This window comes from Panthera uncia, chromosome C2 (assembly GCF_023721935.1).
Source record: "Panthera uncia isolate 11264 chromosome C2, Puncia_PCG_1.0, whole genome shotgun sequence".
Taxonomy (NCBI): Eukaryota; Metazoa; Chordata; class Mammalia; order Carnivora; family Felidae; genus Panthera; species Panthera uncia.
This window is the reverse complement of record NC_064810.1, coordinates 34,030,916-34,049,659: the sequence shown is the minus strand read 5'-3', so window position 1 is coordinate 34,049,659 and position 18,744 is coordinate 34,030,916. Positions and strand designations below refer to the sequence as shown.

Sequence of the window (18,744 nt, the reverse complement as noted above, 5' to 3'; positions counted from 1 at the left end):
AGACAAATGCGCTCACATTGGAAAAATATTGCAAAGTAGGGGCTGATGTTGGGGTGGATGCTTTCAATAGAAGATACAGGATTGCATCAATGGGGGTCAGCTTTGAAAGTCACTAAATGTTGTTGAAGATAGATCAGTAAATCCCAACTTACCAACAGGAAATCCCCCAAACATATCCCAAAAGTTATGAGACAACATAATAGTGTCAATATCTGAACCAAAAAATGACTACCTCATTATTTTTCCCAAAATAACCAAATTATACTCCTTGGGGATCTAATTAAGTGTTTGACTGTTAGTGATAATTTCTGAAGAGAGAAAATCTATCTTAAGTCTGCCTACCCCAAAGTACCTACACAATAAAAAGGCAATAGTTGAATTAATTCAGATATGATAAAAGATTTGAGTAAAACACTCAAAAGGCAAAATTATAAACTTATTTTGATATACACATTTCATAGCATGTTCAACAGAAACTTTCAAGTATGTATATCTTTTCCTATAATATTAGAATTATAGTTGTTATTTCTAATTAGGTGCATTATTACTTAACCTTAGAATATATACACTTATTGCCAGAAATACTATCTATAAACACTTGATTGCAATCATCACCTACTCTAAAGGACTAAATTAAAGAATGACTATAGTACACCAAGTATCTTTTATATATATGGCCTCCCAAGATTAATATGAGGGTGAAGAACATAACTGCTTAAACATGACATTACATTAAAATAAATGAGGTCTTGTGTAATAATAATTTTTAACTTATAAACTGTACTGCTTTTAAAAGTTCCAACTAAATAACACATTCTTAGCATTGACATTAGCAATTTATAAGAGATCCAGAAGAACTAGACAGACTTCTATTTTAAGATAGATTTAAAAGTATGTTAGGAGTGTGTGCTGAATGAACCTCCTACATGCAGAATCTTTTTTTTTTTTTAATAACATCTCAAAACAGAAATGATGCTTTTTATACTTTGAAGCACAAAAATTTAACCCACAGCTTCTCTAGACACTAATAGGTTGGCATAGCCAATATGATCTTTTGATCAAAATGAAGGAAGGGCTATATTTTGGGCCCAGCCACTGGGTGCAGAATGAATTAGACAAAATTCGGGAGGTATATGAGCTTTCTTTTCTCTAACTGTAGATACAATTAGCAAGGCATGCTGAGTACCTTGGGTGAAAGGAAAAAATAGGTGTCATTATTCCTATTTCCTGTGTTAGTGCATTTACTAGTATAGTAAAATGGAAGGACACTGATTTGGGGATCAGTAAACCTATGTCCTACCTCTGGCTTTATATCTGAACTTGTCCAAACAATCTCTCTGAGCATTGGTTTCTTAATATATGAAATGAATTTATTACTCCCTGATCTATCTTATAATCATCATTTTTAGGATAAAATTTAGATTACATTTTGTTTAATTATGTAACTTTCTCCCTCATATATAATTTTGTATTATATACACACAGCATACAAATGCATATGTACATACATTATACATTTGTATGTAGGTAAGCATGTGGCTACACATACACACATGTATACATATATAATACATATGCATATACATATATATTTATGTGTTTTATGAAGAGATTTATTTCATTTACTCCATGAAAATTCATTGGATGCCTTATATAACTCTGATTCTATGTTAGAAATATGTTAGATTCTATGTTAGAAAATAAAAACTCTGGCTTTAGGAGGTACTATTCTAGTCAAGTTAGAACATTTAAACAAATAGCAAAAACCTAAATGTTTCAAGGTACATGACAGAATTATGTATATACTAAGGGAAGGCACAAGAATAAAAACTAAATTCATCATTTGATAGGTCATGCTGGACACCATCCAAGACCTTTGTAACCTGTGATTATGAAAAGGAGCTTATAACAAGATGGGAAACACACAAAATAGAAACTCCAGTTTACTATAACTCACATATAATGATTGTCCACTCTCCTCTCTTATTTCTTCACTGGATCTAGAAAGTACTTTCATCTTAATTACCTGTGGCATATATTTGTTTATATATTTATTTTTCCCAATTGACAAGACAGTTACTAGAACACAGAGACTTCCTTATTCATCCTCCGCACCTAGCAGAATATATAAGTGAATGAATAAATGAATAAATATTATTTATGACTATAGAAATCCAAAGATGCAACAGGAACAATTAAGATAGGAATCCTCATTATGTATTTATTTATTTATTTATTTATTTTAATTTTTTTCATATTGTAATTTTTAACATAGTGTTTGTTGATCAACTAAGAGAAATGCCTTGTGCCTAAAACATTACCCAAACCTGTTAGAAAATTAAGCGTCTCTGTGTGTGCACATGTGTGTGTATGTGTATGTGTATGTGTGTGTACATGTACATACATGCATAAATGACCAGATTAATTTTAACATGGTAAACCAGAAAGAATATGGGCTTTGAAGTCAAATAGAATGAGGCTGGAGTTCAATGATATAATACCTTGAGTGAGAGCTCTCAGAACTTGTTTCCTCTTGGGATTTAATGAAACCAAAATTGGAAATCAGAGGCTTTTGTTGTCTCACTTTCAAGGCCTAGTCATGATAGTGCAAGACTGTTAAAATATTGCCCATTGCCATTGAAATAATTTACCATTCCTTAATTTTTATAAATGGTGGACTTTACCACTATTTTTGTCCAATTGCTGGCCTTTGGACTTTTCCACTGCCAAAGCAAATGTAGCAGTAAATTTGACTGCAATACTCATATGTCCTGAATTTGATTTTTTTGTAAACATAAAACTTCACATTACAAAGTATGCATGACTTCTCATTAGAACTCATGGCCATGCAATGGAAAAAAAAGGGGTGAGGCTAATTCTCAAAATGGTATTAGTGATACGTTCACATATATATTTGCCAAGAGAACTCCTACCTCAGAGAATTAAATAAGTTCAAATGTTAAAATTGAATGGAATATTATTTAATTCCACCCAGATACCTAAAAATTTCTCTGATAACACTATATAGATTGGTCACATCTTTTTTTTTTTGGAATTCTTCCAACTTTTAAGGTCTATATTCTTTTATAAATGAGACTTGAAAACATATAATCAATGCCTCACAATCCCAGTGCAGATCTTCCTGCCCATGGGACCTGTCCCTGTGCTTTAATAAAAACATAATGAATGAGCCTTGGGTATGCAGCTTGTGTCTATGAACAGATTGTAAATTCTTTGAGGGAAAGTGCTACAAAATATACCCATATATAGGATAGTTCTTGCATCCAAACTTTTGTTGATAATGATGTTGAGTCACTTCGAAAAAAAAAATCTCCTCTCAAAATTAGTTTCCTCTCAAAATTTTCCTCTCAAAATTAGTTTCCTTTAAACTAAATTTGCCTTAGTATCCCCAAAGCACTGTGCTATATATTTGGAATACAAAGAGATAGAATGCATATTCCTTTCTCGAATGAAACCAATATTTAGTTAGGGAGATGGAGAACTTCATTAAAAAGTAGGCTCAAAGTAGCGTATAATTGTGAAATGCGGGCTTAGAAAGAAAATTGAAACTAAAAAAGAAAATATATATTAGACAGATGTGTGTGAAATTTAACAATGTGAACTTTTTTTTTATAACTTAAAAATTTGCACACAGAATATTGACACAGTAGTGTCACTGAATCCTTAGCTAAGGAAAGTGTTTTTTTGATAGCAAAATGGAAAATTTCACTCAGTTTAGAACAGAACATTAAAAGATAAATGATCTTAAAGACAGTAATTCACCAACTATCATATCTGATAAGTTACTCTACCTACAGATAAAATAATTAATCTTATTTTTGTAAATATCCTAGGTATAGAATTATTAACATTTGTTAAAAACATATAAGATATTCAAATGTAGTATTAATAACTGAAATCCAGTTATTTGTGACTTTCTACCACTGTAAAGATTAACATAATGCTAGTAAAAAATGTACATGACTATGAAATTCAAATTATGAAGTTCTAATCTCCTGAATTACTAAGAAGTTTAACAACTATGTCCTAGATCCGTATATTAAATTCTATTATTTTATCTGAATTATAAACTGAATGGCTGTCAATAATATAACAATGCCTAGTTAAGAGATTCCTGAGAATGAGAGATTCTGAGTATGAGATTCCTGAGTATGAGAAGAGATTCCTGAGTATGAGAAGATTCATGGATAGGACTAACCTTAGATAAACTAAATTCTAAAAAGTCTATTGTTCTCTAGCCTCTCCTATTCTTATATGTTCCTTCCTCCCAGAAAATTCTCCCCTCCGGTGTAATTTGCATTATTTCCCTGTCAGAGGCAGCTAGGACTGAGGAAGGAGCTGAAAATGGATACCATATTGAGTAGTTTGGACTTACCCTATAGTCCAATGGATTTTTAAACTTAAGTATACTGATATTCTATTATATCAGTAATTTGTTAATATCAATAGATTGAACTCAGAAATTATTCCTTTTAATAAAAAAAAGCTTATACTTCTACTTTCCCTTTTGGTCCCTTAAATTTCAATGTGCTTTGTTGAGTGGGTAGGAAGGAAAAAAAGCTGAGCAAATAGCTAATGAGACTGAAGCTAACTGTTCCCAACCTAGTTTGTCCTATGTATGAATATGTATGTTAAGACATTTTCTTTTAATGCTGAGAAACACTCCTTTAGGAAATGGGAGACCAACAATTTATTTTGAACAAAAAAGAATTGTCAACGGATTTTCATTAAAAAAATAATCTGTCTACGGATGCCTGGGTGGCTCAGTCGGTTAAGCATCAGACTTCAGCTCAGGTCATGATCTCACAGTCTGTGAGTTGGAGCCCCATATCGGGCTCTGTGCTGACAGCTCAGAGCCTGGAGATTGCTTCGGATTCTGTGTGTCCCTCTCCCTCTTTTTCTGCCCCTTCCTCCCTCTCTTTCTCTCTCTCTCTCTCTCAAAAATAAATAAACATTAAAAAATAATATTTTGTCTATGCTGTGGAGGGTCCATGAGGGGAGAACAACATCAAAGTCAGGGAAGTAAATAAAGGGAAAAGAAGATATTGTCAAAATTCAGTTGAAAGATGAAGGTCTGATCTAGACAGTGTGAATAGAAACTGACAGATTCAAAACTGATTCATTTGTCAGTCATTTTTCTAAGCTTTAGATAAGTCTGGAAAAAAATTTCAAAAAGAATAAAATAATACAAGTTCCATAAGTAACTATTTGCACAGATGTTATTTACTAACTAAAGATTGCACAGAACCACTGTTTTGAAAACTATTCTTTGCATCTCAAGCCTTATCAGTCTCTTTACTACTATTGCAATAACATCCCCTTTTGTCCTAGGCTTTGACTCTAAAGCAAAAAATAGAAACTCATTTTTCTAGAAAGTTAATGAATAGAACCAAAGTGCTATTGCCCAAACTGATTCTAATAAAAGAAATCCATTCAAGTCACAAAAAAGGTTAATGTTTGACAGATCATGGCAGAGAAATTTCAGTTGACTTAAGAGTTCGCAACCAAAACATTATGGCAGAATTAGTAAATATTTAGGTTTCCATTAATAGACATTTCCTTATTAATGTCTGCATTAAATATTCAGACAAATACAAACCCTGAAAGACTTTTTTCAAGTGGGCCATCTAGTCAACCTTCCACAAAATTGTTGCATATCTTCTACTTGGATAATGGCTGCCAGGTCTCCATTCTATTGAAAAACTTATATTTGTCTAACATATAATTCTGTTTTCAAAAATTAAGCAAACTTTAAAATAGTTACTATGTATGTGCTATGACTGGTCTTTTAATTATTGGTGTGTCATTAAATAATTGGTTGGCTTTCTAGGTATAATTATAAACAGGTGAACTTTTTGTTTACAATATTTTAAGATAAAGCTGAAGGCTTTGATGAAGTTTTTATTCAACTTCTCTCTCTGAGTTTTAAAATCATATTTTAATTGACACTATCCATCTGGATTTAGTGTCAGATCTCACAGGTAAAGGGCTGAATCCTACAAGACTGCGTTCTACCACCTCAGATACCAATTACAATCACTGTGTTCTCATGGCCCCTTCCTCTGTTTGATAGTTTGCTCAAGCAGTTCACAGAACTCAGGAAAACAGTTTACAGTTGACCCTTGGACAACATGGGTTTGAAATGCATGGATTCACTTATATGTAGATTTTTTTCAATACAGTATGTGTTTTTTCAATACTGTACAGTACAAAAAATTCATATTTTAACTTTAAAGAATAATAAGTTTGTGTCCTATGGTGACTAATTTGATTACATAGCAAAATAGAAGATATGCCCCATTTTTAATCAGTTACTTCTTAGCTATAGATTTTTTGGGAAAAAAAAGATTTTAAGCTTGGTTGCTATTTAGTAGGCATGACTCATGGGGCAAACTGAAACCAAAACTATCCTTTCATCCCATTTCCTTTTTTCTTTACCATTAGGAATAGTTTTCACTTGATACTAGATGAAACATTTGAAGTTCTCATGATCCCTTTGTTAGTTTTTGGTAGTTATACGTTGGTTGTACAGTCAGCTTATATCAAAAACAAAGCCTTGTGTCAGAAATCGCACTGTTCAGTCCCCAATAATCAAAACTCTGACCTTGATTTATCCTATCTTCTCTCTTCACCCAGGGCTGGTTAATGACTGGCCATTTGGGGGGTAGAGGGTACAGGAAAGCAGTCTTTCTGTCTCACTCATCCCATCCTGTACTCACCTGTTCCTGTAAATACCACTCTTCAATTAATAAGAGTGGAAGCCAAATGGGGAAAGGGAAGTTCTTACTTGGTCAGCTACTTTCACAAGATGACATTGCAGGAACTTGGCCTGGCAGGTGTTTAAAGGTTTTGTGGACTTTTTGGAGGCTAGCCTCCTCTGGCTACAATACCTGTGACTACTTATGCAATAACATTTCTTCAGATGCCTGCATCTCTCTCATCTCTACTTTAGACAGAGACTAGCAGTTAGAGTCCTGTTGCCCATCCTGGAAGTCCAGCTGAATAGAATTCAAAACAGCTCCAGGATGGCTCCACTCTTGTCATCTACATCTCACCCACAGGAAAAATTCATGAATTTTTTGCCCTACCACTAGTGAAAATGCACGTATCTCACAAATGAACCCTCTTCTTTCTCTCAGCCCCACCACCTCAGAAAGCCATGACCTTGCACTAAAGAATGTCAAGGCATTTGTCAGCTGGCAGATCAAAGGATCCCCCAAACTGTGAGGGCATATCCATGCTCCAATAAGCACTTTAATAAAGCTCCTCTTTCTATGTTTCAGGTAGAGAAAGGAGGACTCCCACTCCTCATCCTTGGATGAGTCCTGTTAGTGGGACTAAGAATCCAGAACCAGGTCTTGAAGGAAATCTCTGCACAAATACTCTGTTCTTACTTCACTTTCTTTTTCAATCCTTTCATTATGGGTTGTAGAGACTTCTAGCCAGTTATTTACTTATTTTTGGATGATTTGCATTTTGATTTCACATCTCACTTTAGAATTTTATATCTGTAGAATACAGCGCTTCCAATTTTCATGTGCTGTTATGTTAATATTGGTCATTTTGATAATAACACACCAGTTAAATTTCTATTAAGTAACAAATGATAATAAAGATTCTCATTTATTATACAAATTATTCTACTCCAAATTTTACATATAAGTCCTTTTGTAAAAAAAAGTATACATTTGAAGCATGCATTCTGTAGTTTTATTCACATTTAAGAAAGATGTATCTTTTACTCTCTGCTTCCTCTTCCTCCATGCAAACCAAAAATCAATATGCAGATGCTAGATTTACAGACTCCCTTAGGATGACAGATCAATAAAGAACCCCATCGAAAAATACTTGCCTGGAGGAGGAAAATATAAACTTTTTCTTAATCTCTATAAGGCTTTGCTCCCAGGACCAAGCACTTCTCATTTGGTGTTAACAGTACTGAATTTTCTTACTGCTTTTTCATGTCAAAGGCACTCTTCAAATATGTACTTAATTAAGCCTCTCTCTTAACAGAGGTGGCCCTGTTCTCATCCTCTAGCCTCCCTTTTCTATCTCCTGTGTGGAAAGTTCTCTTTGAAGTCATGCAGGAGAGATGTGCAAGGATGAAGGGATGAGAACAGAGCCAAGGGCGCTTGTAATGAACTTTTGATGGAAAAGAAGTTTAGATTAATGCAGCTATTCTAGCTACCCTCTATTTAGAATTCTTATAAGTGGAAATACTAAATTACAGAAAGATAATGAGTCAGATTTTATATTAGCTCTGAAAGTCTTGCCCTCTAAAAGCATTTGTGGACATCCTATGGATTCCTGAGGATTTAGAACTCTGCAGATTTCCGGTTTTATAGGACTTACTTATTTTGTATTATGCCTGGATTCTTTATGTTTATCTCTTATGATTGTCTTGAAGTTCACAGCTGGAACTTATTAAAAGGTATCTGTTTGTCTGAATACTTCTCCTTGGATTAAATCTTGAAGGAAGTTCATGATGATTTGTAACTATGCATATTATCCATAACTACACTTTTGGAAATAGATGTTGATCATTTGAGAAAGTGTTTTCTAACTGCTTATAATACAGAGGCAATTTCAACAGTAGAATTATACCTAATGTTACTATACAGTAGTTGCCAAATAATTCATTTTAATTTTTTATCTGTGGTTATCTCAGTCAATTCCCAGAAAATTATTTTCTTACTTTGCTCATTTAAAGGTTTCCAAAAAGATGCAGCAAATATATACAATATAAATAACTTAATGGTCATAAGTTTCATAATTATAGGAAATTTTTCTTCATTGTACTCTTGTTCAGGCATGCTGAATCTTCTTTGGGACATTAAATTTCATAGATTGTTTCCTGTCGTATTATGGCAAATATTATTTTGATTTTTTCATGCATTGCAGACAGGATATAGAAGTAGAGTAAGAGCCATCTTGCATACTTGATTTCCAATTTACCTGAAATTATTAAAAGAACTGTTGGGAGTCATTTTTTTTTTTAAATCCTTAAATTGTTTTCCAGGTTACGGATATTCTATTCAGCAGTGAAATTGTCCTTACTGGTTTCTGCAAGATATTGATTGCATTTCTCATATTTTAATAGGCTTATGCTTAGAAGTGTTAAAGTGAAGATTTTTGGAGATTTTTACAGAAAAATTGTTTTTATATTTCCAGTATTTTTTTCAACAATTTCTAATATGCATTGATCAAGGAAGTCCTCGCATTTTCTTCCTTTTGCTAAGTTACTTTCTGTTATTTAATTATTTTTTTAATGTTTACGTATTTATTTTGAGAGAGAGAGTGCATGTGCTAGCAGCAGAGAGGCAGACAGAGAGGGAGGGAGAGAAGTAGAGAGAGAATCCAAACTGTCAGTGCAGACCCAATTCGGGGCTCCATCTCATGAGCTGCGATATCATGACCTGAGCTAAAATTAAGAGTCGGATGTTCAACCAAATGAGCCACCCAGGCGCCCCTGTTATTTAATTACACCTGTGCCTATTCGATTTTTCATCTACATTCAGACCACTTCAATTTTATTATGCAATCATTCCTGCCATACAATTGAAAATAAAGTTATATCAATTAATTATATTTTATTTATTTGTATTTATTTTTATTTTACTTATTTAGTTAAAGGCAATTACATCCTAATTATACCTGTCAAACCTTACAAAATAATACTTACTGAAAACTAAATTTTGCATTAAAATAATATAAGTAAAATAAATTATTATGCTGAACAAGACCCCTTGCTTAAATATATTTATTTATTTATTTATTTATTTAATGTTTATTTTTGAGAGAGAGAGAAAAAAAAAAAAACAGAGTGTGAGTGGGGAGGGGCAGAGAGAGAGAGGGAGACACAGAATCTGAAGCAGTCTCCAAGCTCTAATCTGTCAGTACAGAGCCTGATGCAGGGCTGGAACGCCTGAACTGCGAGATCATGACCTGAGCCGAAGTTGGATGCTTAACCAACTGAGCCACCCAGGCACCCCTAAATCTATTTTAGATGATAATCTTTTGTCAGCAGTTATAAAGCCTGCATACCTGATTCACACAACTTCCAATACTAAATAAGGTGAAGATAAAGCTCTGAATATTTTAGTTTAAGCTCTCTGTAGAATTATTGATTCTTTTGATGTATACTTTTCTATCACTCACATGCTATTATTATATAATAATTAGATAAATACCATATACATGGCATCAAAACTGAATGTAAATCCCCCAAGTACTTAGCACCTATTTTTCTCTCTGCCTACACTCTTAACCCTATCTGCCTTCTCTTTATCAACTATATCTCAGTTTCATACGACCTATTCAGAGAGGAATTTGGGGGCACCCTATCTAAAGAACACTCCTCCTGAGTCACACCTATTTAGCACCCTGCTTTTATTTCTTCCATTCTATTTATCAATATCTGAATATTTTTATTTATTCACTTACTTATATATTTTCTGTCTCTGCCAATTGAAATACAAGCTCCATGAGGCCAGCAACTTTGTCTCTTTCATTCATTATTGAATCTCTGGGTAATAGAATAGTTCCTGACCCTTGGTAAACTCTCAATAAATATGTGTTCATTCACTTAACACACATCTGTTGAATAAATGCATACATCATTAAATGAACTTCATAGCAGTGCATTTAAAGTCAGGGAAGAGATAATCCATACAAAGCAAGGTAGAATTGATAGGTAACATCAAGATTTAGAAGCCTAGTGGTCATTTAGAGTCCTTAGGGTAAATGCAGCGAAGATCATGAAAAGTGCAAGGTCTCCTTTTGGCTTTTACTTTTTAGTATCACTGTTAGAGAGCAGCACTGTGTAAAGCTGGAATTCTCAGTATCCTATAAAATGGAATTTACTTGTACACAGCACCTGATGATTGTTAAATATCCTAAATATTTTCAATCCAACTTGGCCTGAAATTCTATCCAACAGTCACTACAAACTGGGTTTTTATATGACTACCACTTAAATGAATATATTACCTCTCATATGATTCACCTTTCAGTACACAAAATTAAATGTTCTGAGGTTCATTTTCAAAGGAAAGTGCCAGCATCTAATATAATGAGTTTGGTTTCATTGGGACTAAAGTGAGTTAAAACTGTTGCTGGGCCCAACTGTATTAGTTAGGGAGAAGGCTAAGCTGCTCTAATAAGATACTCCAAAATATAGAAGCTTAAAAATACAAATGGAATTTTCTCTGATTAGAATCCCAAAAGTGACCATACTGCAGCTCATGGGAAGGGGAAAGTATAAAGAATTCACATACCCAATATTTTAAGACCCATAGCTAAAGGACCACATCTAGCTGTCAGAGAGTCCAAGAAATATGGTCTCTAGCTGAGCAACCATATTCCCAGCAACAAATCATCCATGGAAGAATGCAAAAAAAAATTTATTTTTGACACCTAGCTATTTCAACCATCAGCCAAAGAGAGCATGAGGATGGTGGTCCATGAGGAAAGCACTGGATGGTTACGAGGGGTATGTTCAAATAAGAAACAAACACAAAAACAAAAAAACAAAAATAGATTTCAGTAACATGATGCAGTATTGATGCCAATTTTATATTAGCTTATATCAATTTTGAAATGGCAACTTATGCAGTGGATAACTACTTAAAGCCGTTTTATAACTACATCAGAGAACCGAATTGAGAAACCCTGTCATTCTGTCCTGTACAAAAGCATTTTTGTTTGTTCTATATAAAGGAGGTGTAAAGCAAGGCATCCTAGAGCAAAAAGTCAACTCCCATATGTGAAGTGTGTTCCTTAATAAATACCATGTCATGAACTGTCATATTTTAAGTCTACTTCTAAATATAACTTTCTGTTACTCTGCAAATTCAATGGCACTTGATCTTTTCAAAAATGTAGCTGCCTAGCATCTTCTGATTTTTCTGTGACCCTCTCTTTGCTCTCACAAAAGTGGAATATACATATACCATTAAGTGAATTAAAATATTTAGTCATTTCCATTTTTATTCAATTATTTTTGCCTTTGTAACATTATTTAAAACCATAGAAAAGTACTAAACTACAGTTTATGCCTTTTTCCTACAAATATTTGCTAGCCCACCATCTAGCACTGTTTTGGGCACAGAAGATTAAAAAAACAAACAAACAAACAAACAAAAAACAAAAAAACAAGAATGATAGGTAAGTTGCCTTTAGTGAAATCATGGCCACAGTCTTTTTAGTGGGGAAAGCAAGGAGGGTTTACTTGTGCCAACATGCCAACTGACAGAGAGAGAATTTCACCAAAAAAAATGTTTAATCTAACTTAATTTTTTAATTAAGAAAGCAATCTCATGGGGTGCCTGGGTGGCTCCGTCGAGTAAGCATCCAGCTCTTGGTCTTAGCTCAGGTCATGGTCTCATGGTTGGTGGGTTCCAGCATGCCTCAGGCTCTATGCTGACAGCAGAGAGCTTGCTTGGGATTCTCTCTCTCTCCCTCTCTCTCTGCCTCTCTCCTTCTCTCTCTAAAAATAAATAAATAAACTTAAAAAAAAAGAAAAGCAATCTCAGTCCCTTAAGTGTCTAGTTCTTGGGTTCAGCTCAGGTCATGATCTCACAGTTGTGGTCTCCAGACACGCTTTGGGCTCTGCCCTGACTGACGATGTGGAACCTGCTGGGGATTCTCTCTCCCTCTCTTTCTGCCCCTCCCCTGCTGACTCTCTCTGTCTCTCTCTCTCTAAGTAAACTTTAAAAAAGTTTAAACAAGAAAGCAATCTCCAGTAATTCCAAATATATTTTAAATTTCTTAAAATTAGATTTCTTTCTATTGACCATTTCTATTTTTTATTAGATAAGACTAAATTTTAAAACACATTTATATTGGGTCAGCTTCCCTATGATAAGTAATAAGTTTTAAACTGCAGATTGTATGCATGCTAGCAATTATCAGGATGTCAACTGGAATAGGCCTATGTGGCAGATGGATGAGGCATAACGCCCAGAATCAAAGTATCCTAAAAGTTTATGCTTTAATTGTGAAAACTTATAATTCTTCATATTAGGAAATACAGTCAGTCATAGCAGGGAAGTTCATTTTGAAGTTTAAAAAGTCAATCTTCTTAGCACTCTGCCGCCCAATGTTTGGCTCTTGCTGCCGCAATGAGGGAGATAGTGCACCTGCAGGCCAGACAATGCAGCAACCAGATCAGTGCCAAGTTCGGTGGGGGGGATGGGACGGTGGTGGAGTAATGATCAGTGACAAGCCTGGCATCGACCACAGACATTTACCACAGAGACAGCGACCTGAAGTTGAAGCAGATCAATGTGTACTACAACAAGGCCACCAGTGGCAAGTACGTGTCTTGCGCTGAGCTCCTGGACCGGGAGCTGGGCACCATGGACTCCAAGCGCTAAGGACCCTTCAGGCAAATCTTCAGGAAAGACAACTTTGTTTTGGGTCAGAGTGGTATTGGGAACAACTGGGCCAAGAGTCAATACACAGAACATGCAGAACTGGTCGGCCTGGTGCTGGATGTTCTGAGGAAGGAAGCTGAAAACGATGACTGCCTACAGGGCTTCTAGCTGACCCACTCCCTGGGTAGGGGGACTGAGTCTGCGATGGGTACCCCCCTCATCAGCAAGATACAAGAGAAGTACCCAGACAGTATCATGAGCACATTCAGTATGGTGCCCTCCACCGAGGTGTCAGACATGGTGGTGGAGCCCTATGATGCTACCCTCTCAGTCCACCAGCTTGTAGAAAACAGTCAAAACCTTCTGCATTGATAACAAGACCCTCTATGATATCTACTTCAGAACCCTAAAACTGACCACACCCACCTATCGGGAGGTCACCCACCTGGTGTCAGCCACCATGAGTGGGGTCACCACCTGCCTGCATTTTCCTGGCCAGCTCAATGCTGACCCTGCGCAAGCTGGCTGTCAATATGGCCCTCTTCCCCTGCCTGAACTTCTTCATGTCCAGCCTCGCCCCATTGATCAGCAGAGGCAGCCAACGGTACTGGGCCCTGAGGTTGCTTAAGTTTACCCAGAAGATGTTCAATGCCAAGAACGTGATGGCTGTCTGTGACCTCTGCCACCACCTCTATCCGACCATGGTTACAGTGTTCAGGGGCCACATGTCCATGAAGAGGGTGGACAAGCAGATGCTAAATGTTAGTGGAATATATCCCTAACATGAAGATATCTGTGATATCCCGAGGGCTAGAAATGTCTGCCACCTTCATCGGCAATAGCACAGGCATCCAGGAACTGTTGAAGTGTATCTCAGAGGAGTTCACAGCCATGCTCAGGTGCAAGGGCTTCTGTGCTGGTACACAGGTGAAGGCACCTGCATTGTACACAGGTGAGGGCATGGAGGAGATGGAGATCACCGAGGCTGAGAGCAACTTGAATGACCTGGTGTCTGAATACCAGCAGTACCAGGATTCCAGGGCTGAGAAACAAGGTGAGTTTGAGGAGGAGGCAGAGGAAGAGGTGGCCTAGAGCTGATAGCTAGTAAAGTATGTGGAAGCCAGGTGAACTCAGAATTCACTCACAACCTGTTATCTGATAACCATGTCTCTGTGTGCACTTGCTGTTTTTCCTGTCTTGACACCACATGCTGTATAGACGCCACCATTAAAGCATTTGAATAGTTAAAAAAAAATACCCTTATCTTCTTAACTTGAAAATAATTCTAGTGGCAATTAAACTCTTATCAAAAGAAATAAAAAATAAAGAAGAATCAGTTTAGAGGAGATCTTTATTTACTTTTAAAATTTATTTTAGCAAGAGAGAGAGCACGTACAAGTAGGAGAGAGGGTCACAGTGGGAGGGAGGGATGAAGGGAGGGAGGGAGGGAGGGAGACAGAGAGAGAGAGAGAGAAAGAGAAAATCTCAAGCAAGCTCCATGCTCAGCACTGAGTCTGATGCTGGGCTCAATCCCACAACCCTGGAATCATGACAGCTGAAACCAAGGGTTGGATGCTCTTGAGTCACACAGGACCCCCTAGAGGAGCTCTTTAAAGACCGTCAACTTTAATCTCTGGACTTTAGACAGGAGTCAAATTTAAACATATATAACATATTTTGTTGACTACTGTGTTTTTACATACCTAGAGAGATATTCCTATAGACGTCCAATCAGTTTTCCTACCTTAAAATCTTCCATAACTCCAAGGCATATTGTTTTCTATCTTCCTCTTCAATGTCTTAGTTCTAGATATTCCTTATAGGATAGATTTATGTTCAGTCCAAAACCATTACATACAAAAGCACTGTGACATCACAGGTTAATTCGGAAACCCATAACAATCCTGTTAGTGTCAAAATTGTCTCTAACGAAAGACAAGATTGCATGAGCCTGCCTCATTTTGTTCCAAAATATTTGTTGATGGTAAAAAGAAAAAAAAATGTGATTGTTGACCTAATAACATACTGAAAATGCTATTGTTAGAAAGACCAATTCTGTTTTCTCTGAGTATATTGTGGAACCTGGGAGAACAGCCTAATAAGAGATTTTTGTATTAAGAGGGTGGGTGTGAAGGTTCTACTTAGCTTCCTCTAAGAGAAGTGCCTGTTTGAATACAGAAACCACATGGAAACAGATGCCTTGAAATGTTCCAGCCAATTTGACCATATAAATGTATATGAATCCTCCTCTGTCACGAAGAACCATCAGTGTAAACAACTGGTAGTTTACAGGCTGTATAATCCATTTCCACTTGGAAAAAAGCTGTGCTGGTTATTTTTAGACAGTCTCTTACATAAGGTACTAAAATGCACCCTATTAAATAAGTTAACACCCATATCAAAATGCTTTTTTATTTCCATGGAGAAAATTAAATCCTCTGGAGTTTGTGACTAAGAATCTCATGTTTCATAGAATATCTTTATCTTTCTCCACTTCTGAGTATTTTTCTCATTCCCCTCTTCCCCACCCCTCCCTCAATAGTTAAGACTAAAAACCTGAAACACTTTTTTATATTCTGACCTTCATCATAGAACACTGTTTCTTTGCACCAAGCTGATAATTAAAAGTTTTTGGATATTTTCTGGTTGGCGTACTGGGTGATTAGTCCATTGAAATGTGTTTCCACAGCCTTTTTTTGTAGTTCTCTATTGCTACGCATCTTTTTTTTTTATGTTTGTCTGAATTGAACTATATTTACCATCTGCTGTTACAGGCTCTCAAATGATCTGAAACCTTTGAATTCTGTTAAATCATTCTTCATTATTGCTTTTTTAGTAGTATCTATAAAGTCTATCTATTTCCCTCCTAAGGATTTCCTTATCTCTATCATTTACATACTCCAGTCGCTAAGACTCTCTCTCATTTTGCTTCTATTCCATGTTTTGTATTTATTTACAGGATGCTGATATGAAGTCCTTCAGTGACATTTTGATTGTTTAATATATTAGATCCTTTGAATTTGTTTTAGCTGTTGTCTTATAGTTACTTTTCTCCCACAGTATAAAAGTTTTACTTCTCGGAGCACCTGGGTGGCTTAGTCAGTTAAGCATCCGACTTTGGCTCATGGCATAATTTTGTGGTTCGTGAGCCCCACGTTGGGCTCTGTGCTGACAGCTCAGAGCCTGGAGCCTGATTTGGATTCTGGGTCACCCTCTCCCTCCATTCCTCTCCCACTCATACTCTGTTTCTCTCTCTAAAAAATAAATAAATAAATTTTAAAAAGTTTTACTTTTCAGGTCTTTTCCTTTATTAAGGATAGGTTTCTCTATCTCATTTTTAAAATAAATTCAACATTTGGTAGAAATGAGCTTTGTTTTGTTTTGTTTTGGTGGGTTTTGTTTGTTTTGTTTTTTTAAGTAATGAGCATGATATTGCCCTGAAAAGAGGTAGAAAAGAAAAAAAACCCTGTTCTAATCTAAACTTTTGGGGCAAGTCAACAGCATTCTCTCTCTTTTTTTTTTTTTTTTCCGTCATATTTATCTCAACACATACAAGGATTCAGAACCTTTCCATAGCATCTTGGTGTCCATAGGCAATCATGGGTATAAAACTTCACAGAAAGTGCTAAGTGGGAGGAAAGGGCAACACATATTTGTGATAATACATCCAGTGATATTCTAGGTAATATAACCTACATCCATTTACAGAGATTTTGTGCTAATCAGTCATTGACTCCTTAATTCATTTTTTCATTCATTCATTCACTCATTCATTCATTTATAAATCTTTCAGTTATCAATTACTACATAACAAGATACTTCAAAATTAGTGGCTGAAATCAGTAACAATTTCTTATTTCTCACAATTCTGTGGATTGACTTGAATCACCTAGGCTGTTTTTCTGCTCCATCTGGTTGGGGTTACTCATGAAGCTTCATTCTGCCAGGGGCTTTGCTGGAGTTGGAATCTCCCAGGTGACTCCATCCTCATATTTGCTGGGGTGATTGGAATGGCTGAGAAGTGCTGAACTTCTCTCTCCAGCAGAGTAACAAGATGTCTTACATAGTGGTTCAGGGTTCCAAGAAGGCAAAGTAGAAATTGCTGGCCCCATTAAAGGATAGGTCAAACACTGACACAGCATTATTTCTTCTGCATTCTGTTGACTGAAGTTCACAAATCCAGCCCAGATTCAAAAAGAGGGTAATAGATTCCACTTCTTGATGAGAGGAGTGGCATGTCTAGGCTTGGGAGAAATTTTTGCCTAGCCAAAACTCACATTCCTTACAGATGCAAAATGCACTCATCTCCAAACAAGATACCCAACGTTTTATTCAATCATGGCATCAGGTGGCTCAAAGTACAAGATGTCCTCATTTAAATTAGGTCCAGATATGGATGAGGCTTACCAGATACAACTCCCTTTTTTTTTACAAGTATATTCCTTTTAGTTTTATTTGTAATTGCAAAAATTTGATAAATATCCATCAGTAGAAGTTAAATGAATTAAAGTTCTTCCATGGGGTTGTTAAAGAGATCAAGGTAAAATGAGACTCTGTTTGAATTAAAAGTTGGTGTATGTACTAATGCTCCTTTTAACCTAAAAACCTCTGGACTTAAAAATACAACTTATCTGACCCTTGCATAACCAACATCCAATGGTGACACAGGGACAAAACAACTCTAATAGACACTTCTGTTCACAAAGGAGAAGAATGGAAATCATAGTCATGAGTTCATAGCAATTCTAAAACTACAACTGGGCAAACAAAAGGAAAGATGGAAGGAAAGGGCAGGGAAGGGAAAGAAAAAGAAGAGGACAGGAGAGAAATGAAAAACGAGTAAAATAAAATAGACTAGGAACATGTTTTCAGATCTCCCAATTTCATGAGAGGCAGAAAACATTTCTTGATTCGTCCCGTTTTGCTTTTTGGCAATGGTTCCCTAATCCACTGTTCTTGGCTGGCTTCACTATCTGGTGTCTTGGCTCTTCCCTCTGAGATGCCTTTCCTTTTCCATTAAAAAAAATGCCCATATTTTAATCTGAGAAGTTCTTTCAACCTGCTTTCTGCCTAGAAATTTGGAGCCTACAGTCCCTTTTTTGGCTTAAACTGCCCTTGTGATTCTGACTACATGTTGTGTTTTCTAGTAAAATTTTCCTAAAAACGTTGTGAGTTTCTATAAATATTTTTAAATTTCACCCCTTGCCCCCAAAGTCTCATGGTTTAGGTTTTTGTTATGTTTGCACCTACTCCCAGGTACTAATTTCTGTATCACTCAACATTCAGTAAGGGAAGCAGAACAGCAATTAGACATGAGATAAGGGATTACAAGAATTAGAACTCACAC

General features: G+C 35.9%; 1 pseudogene; it reads left to right on the top strand.

The window, feature by feature from the left end:
* The first annotated feature begins 13,074 nt into the window (after positions 1 to 13,074).
* LOC125922098 (tubulin beta-4B chain-like) lies at positions 13,075 to 14,909 on the top strand (annotated as a pseudogene).
* The last annotated feature ends 3,835 nt before the right edge of the window (positions 14,910 to 18,744 follow it).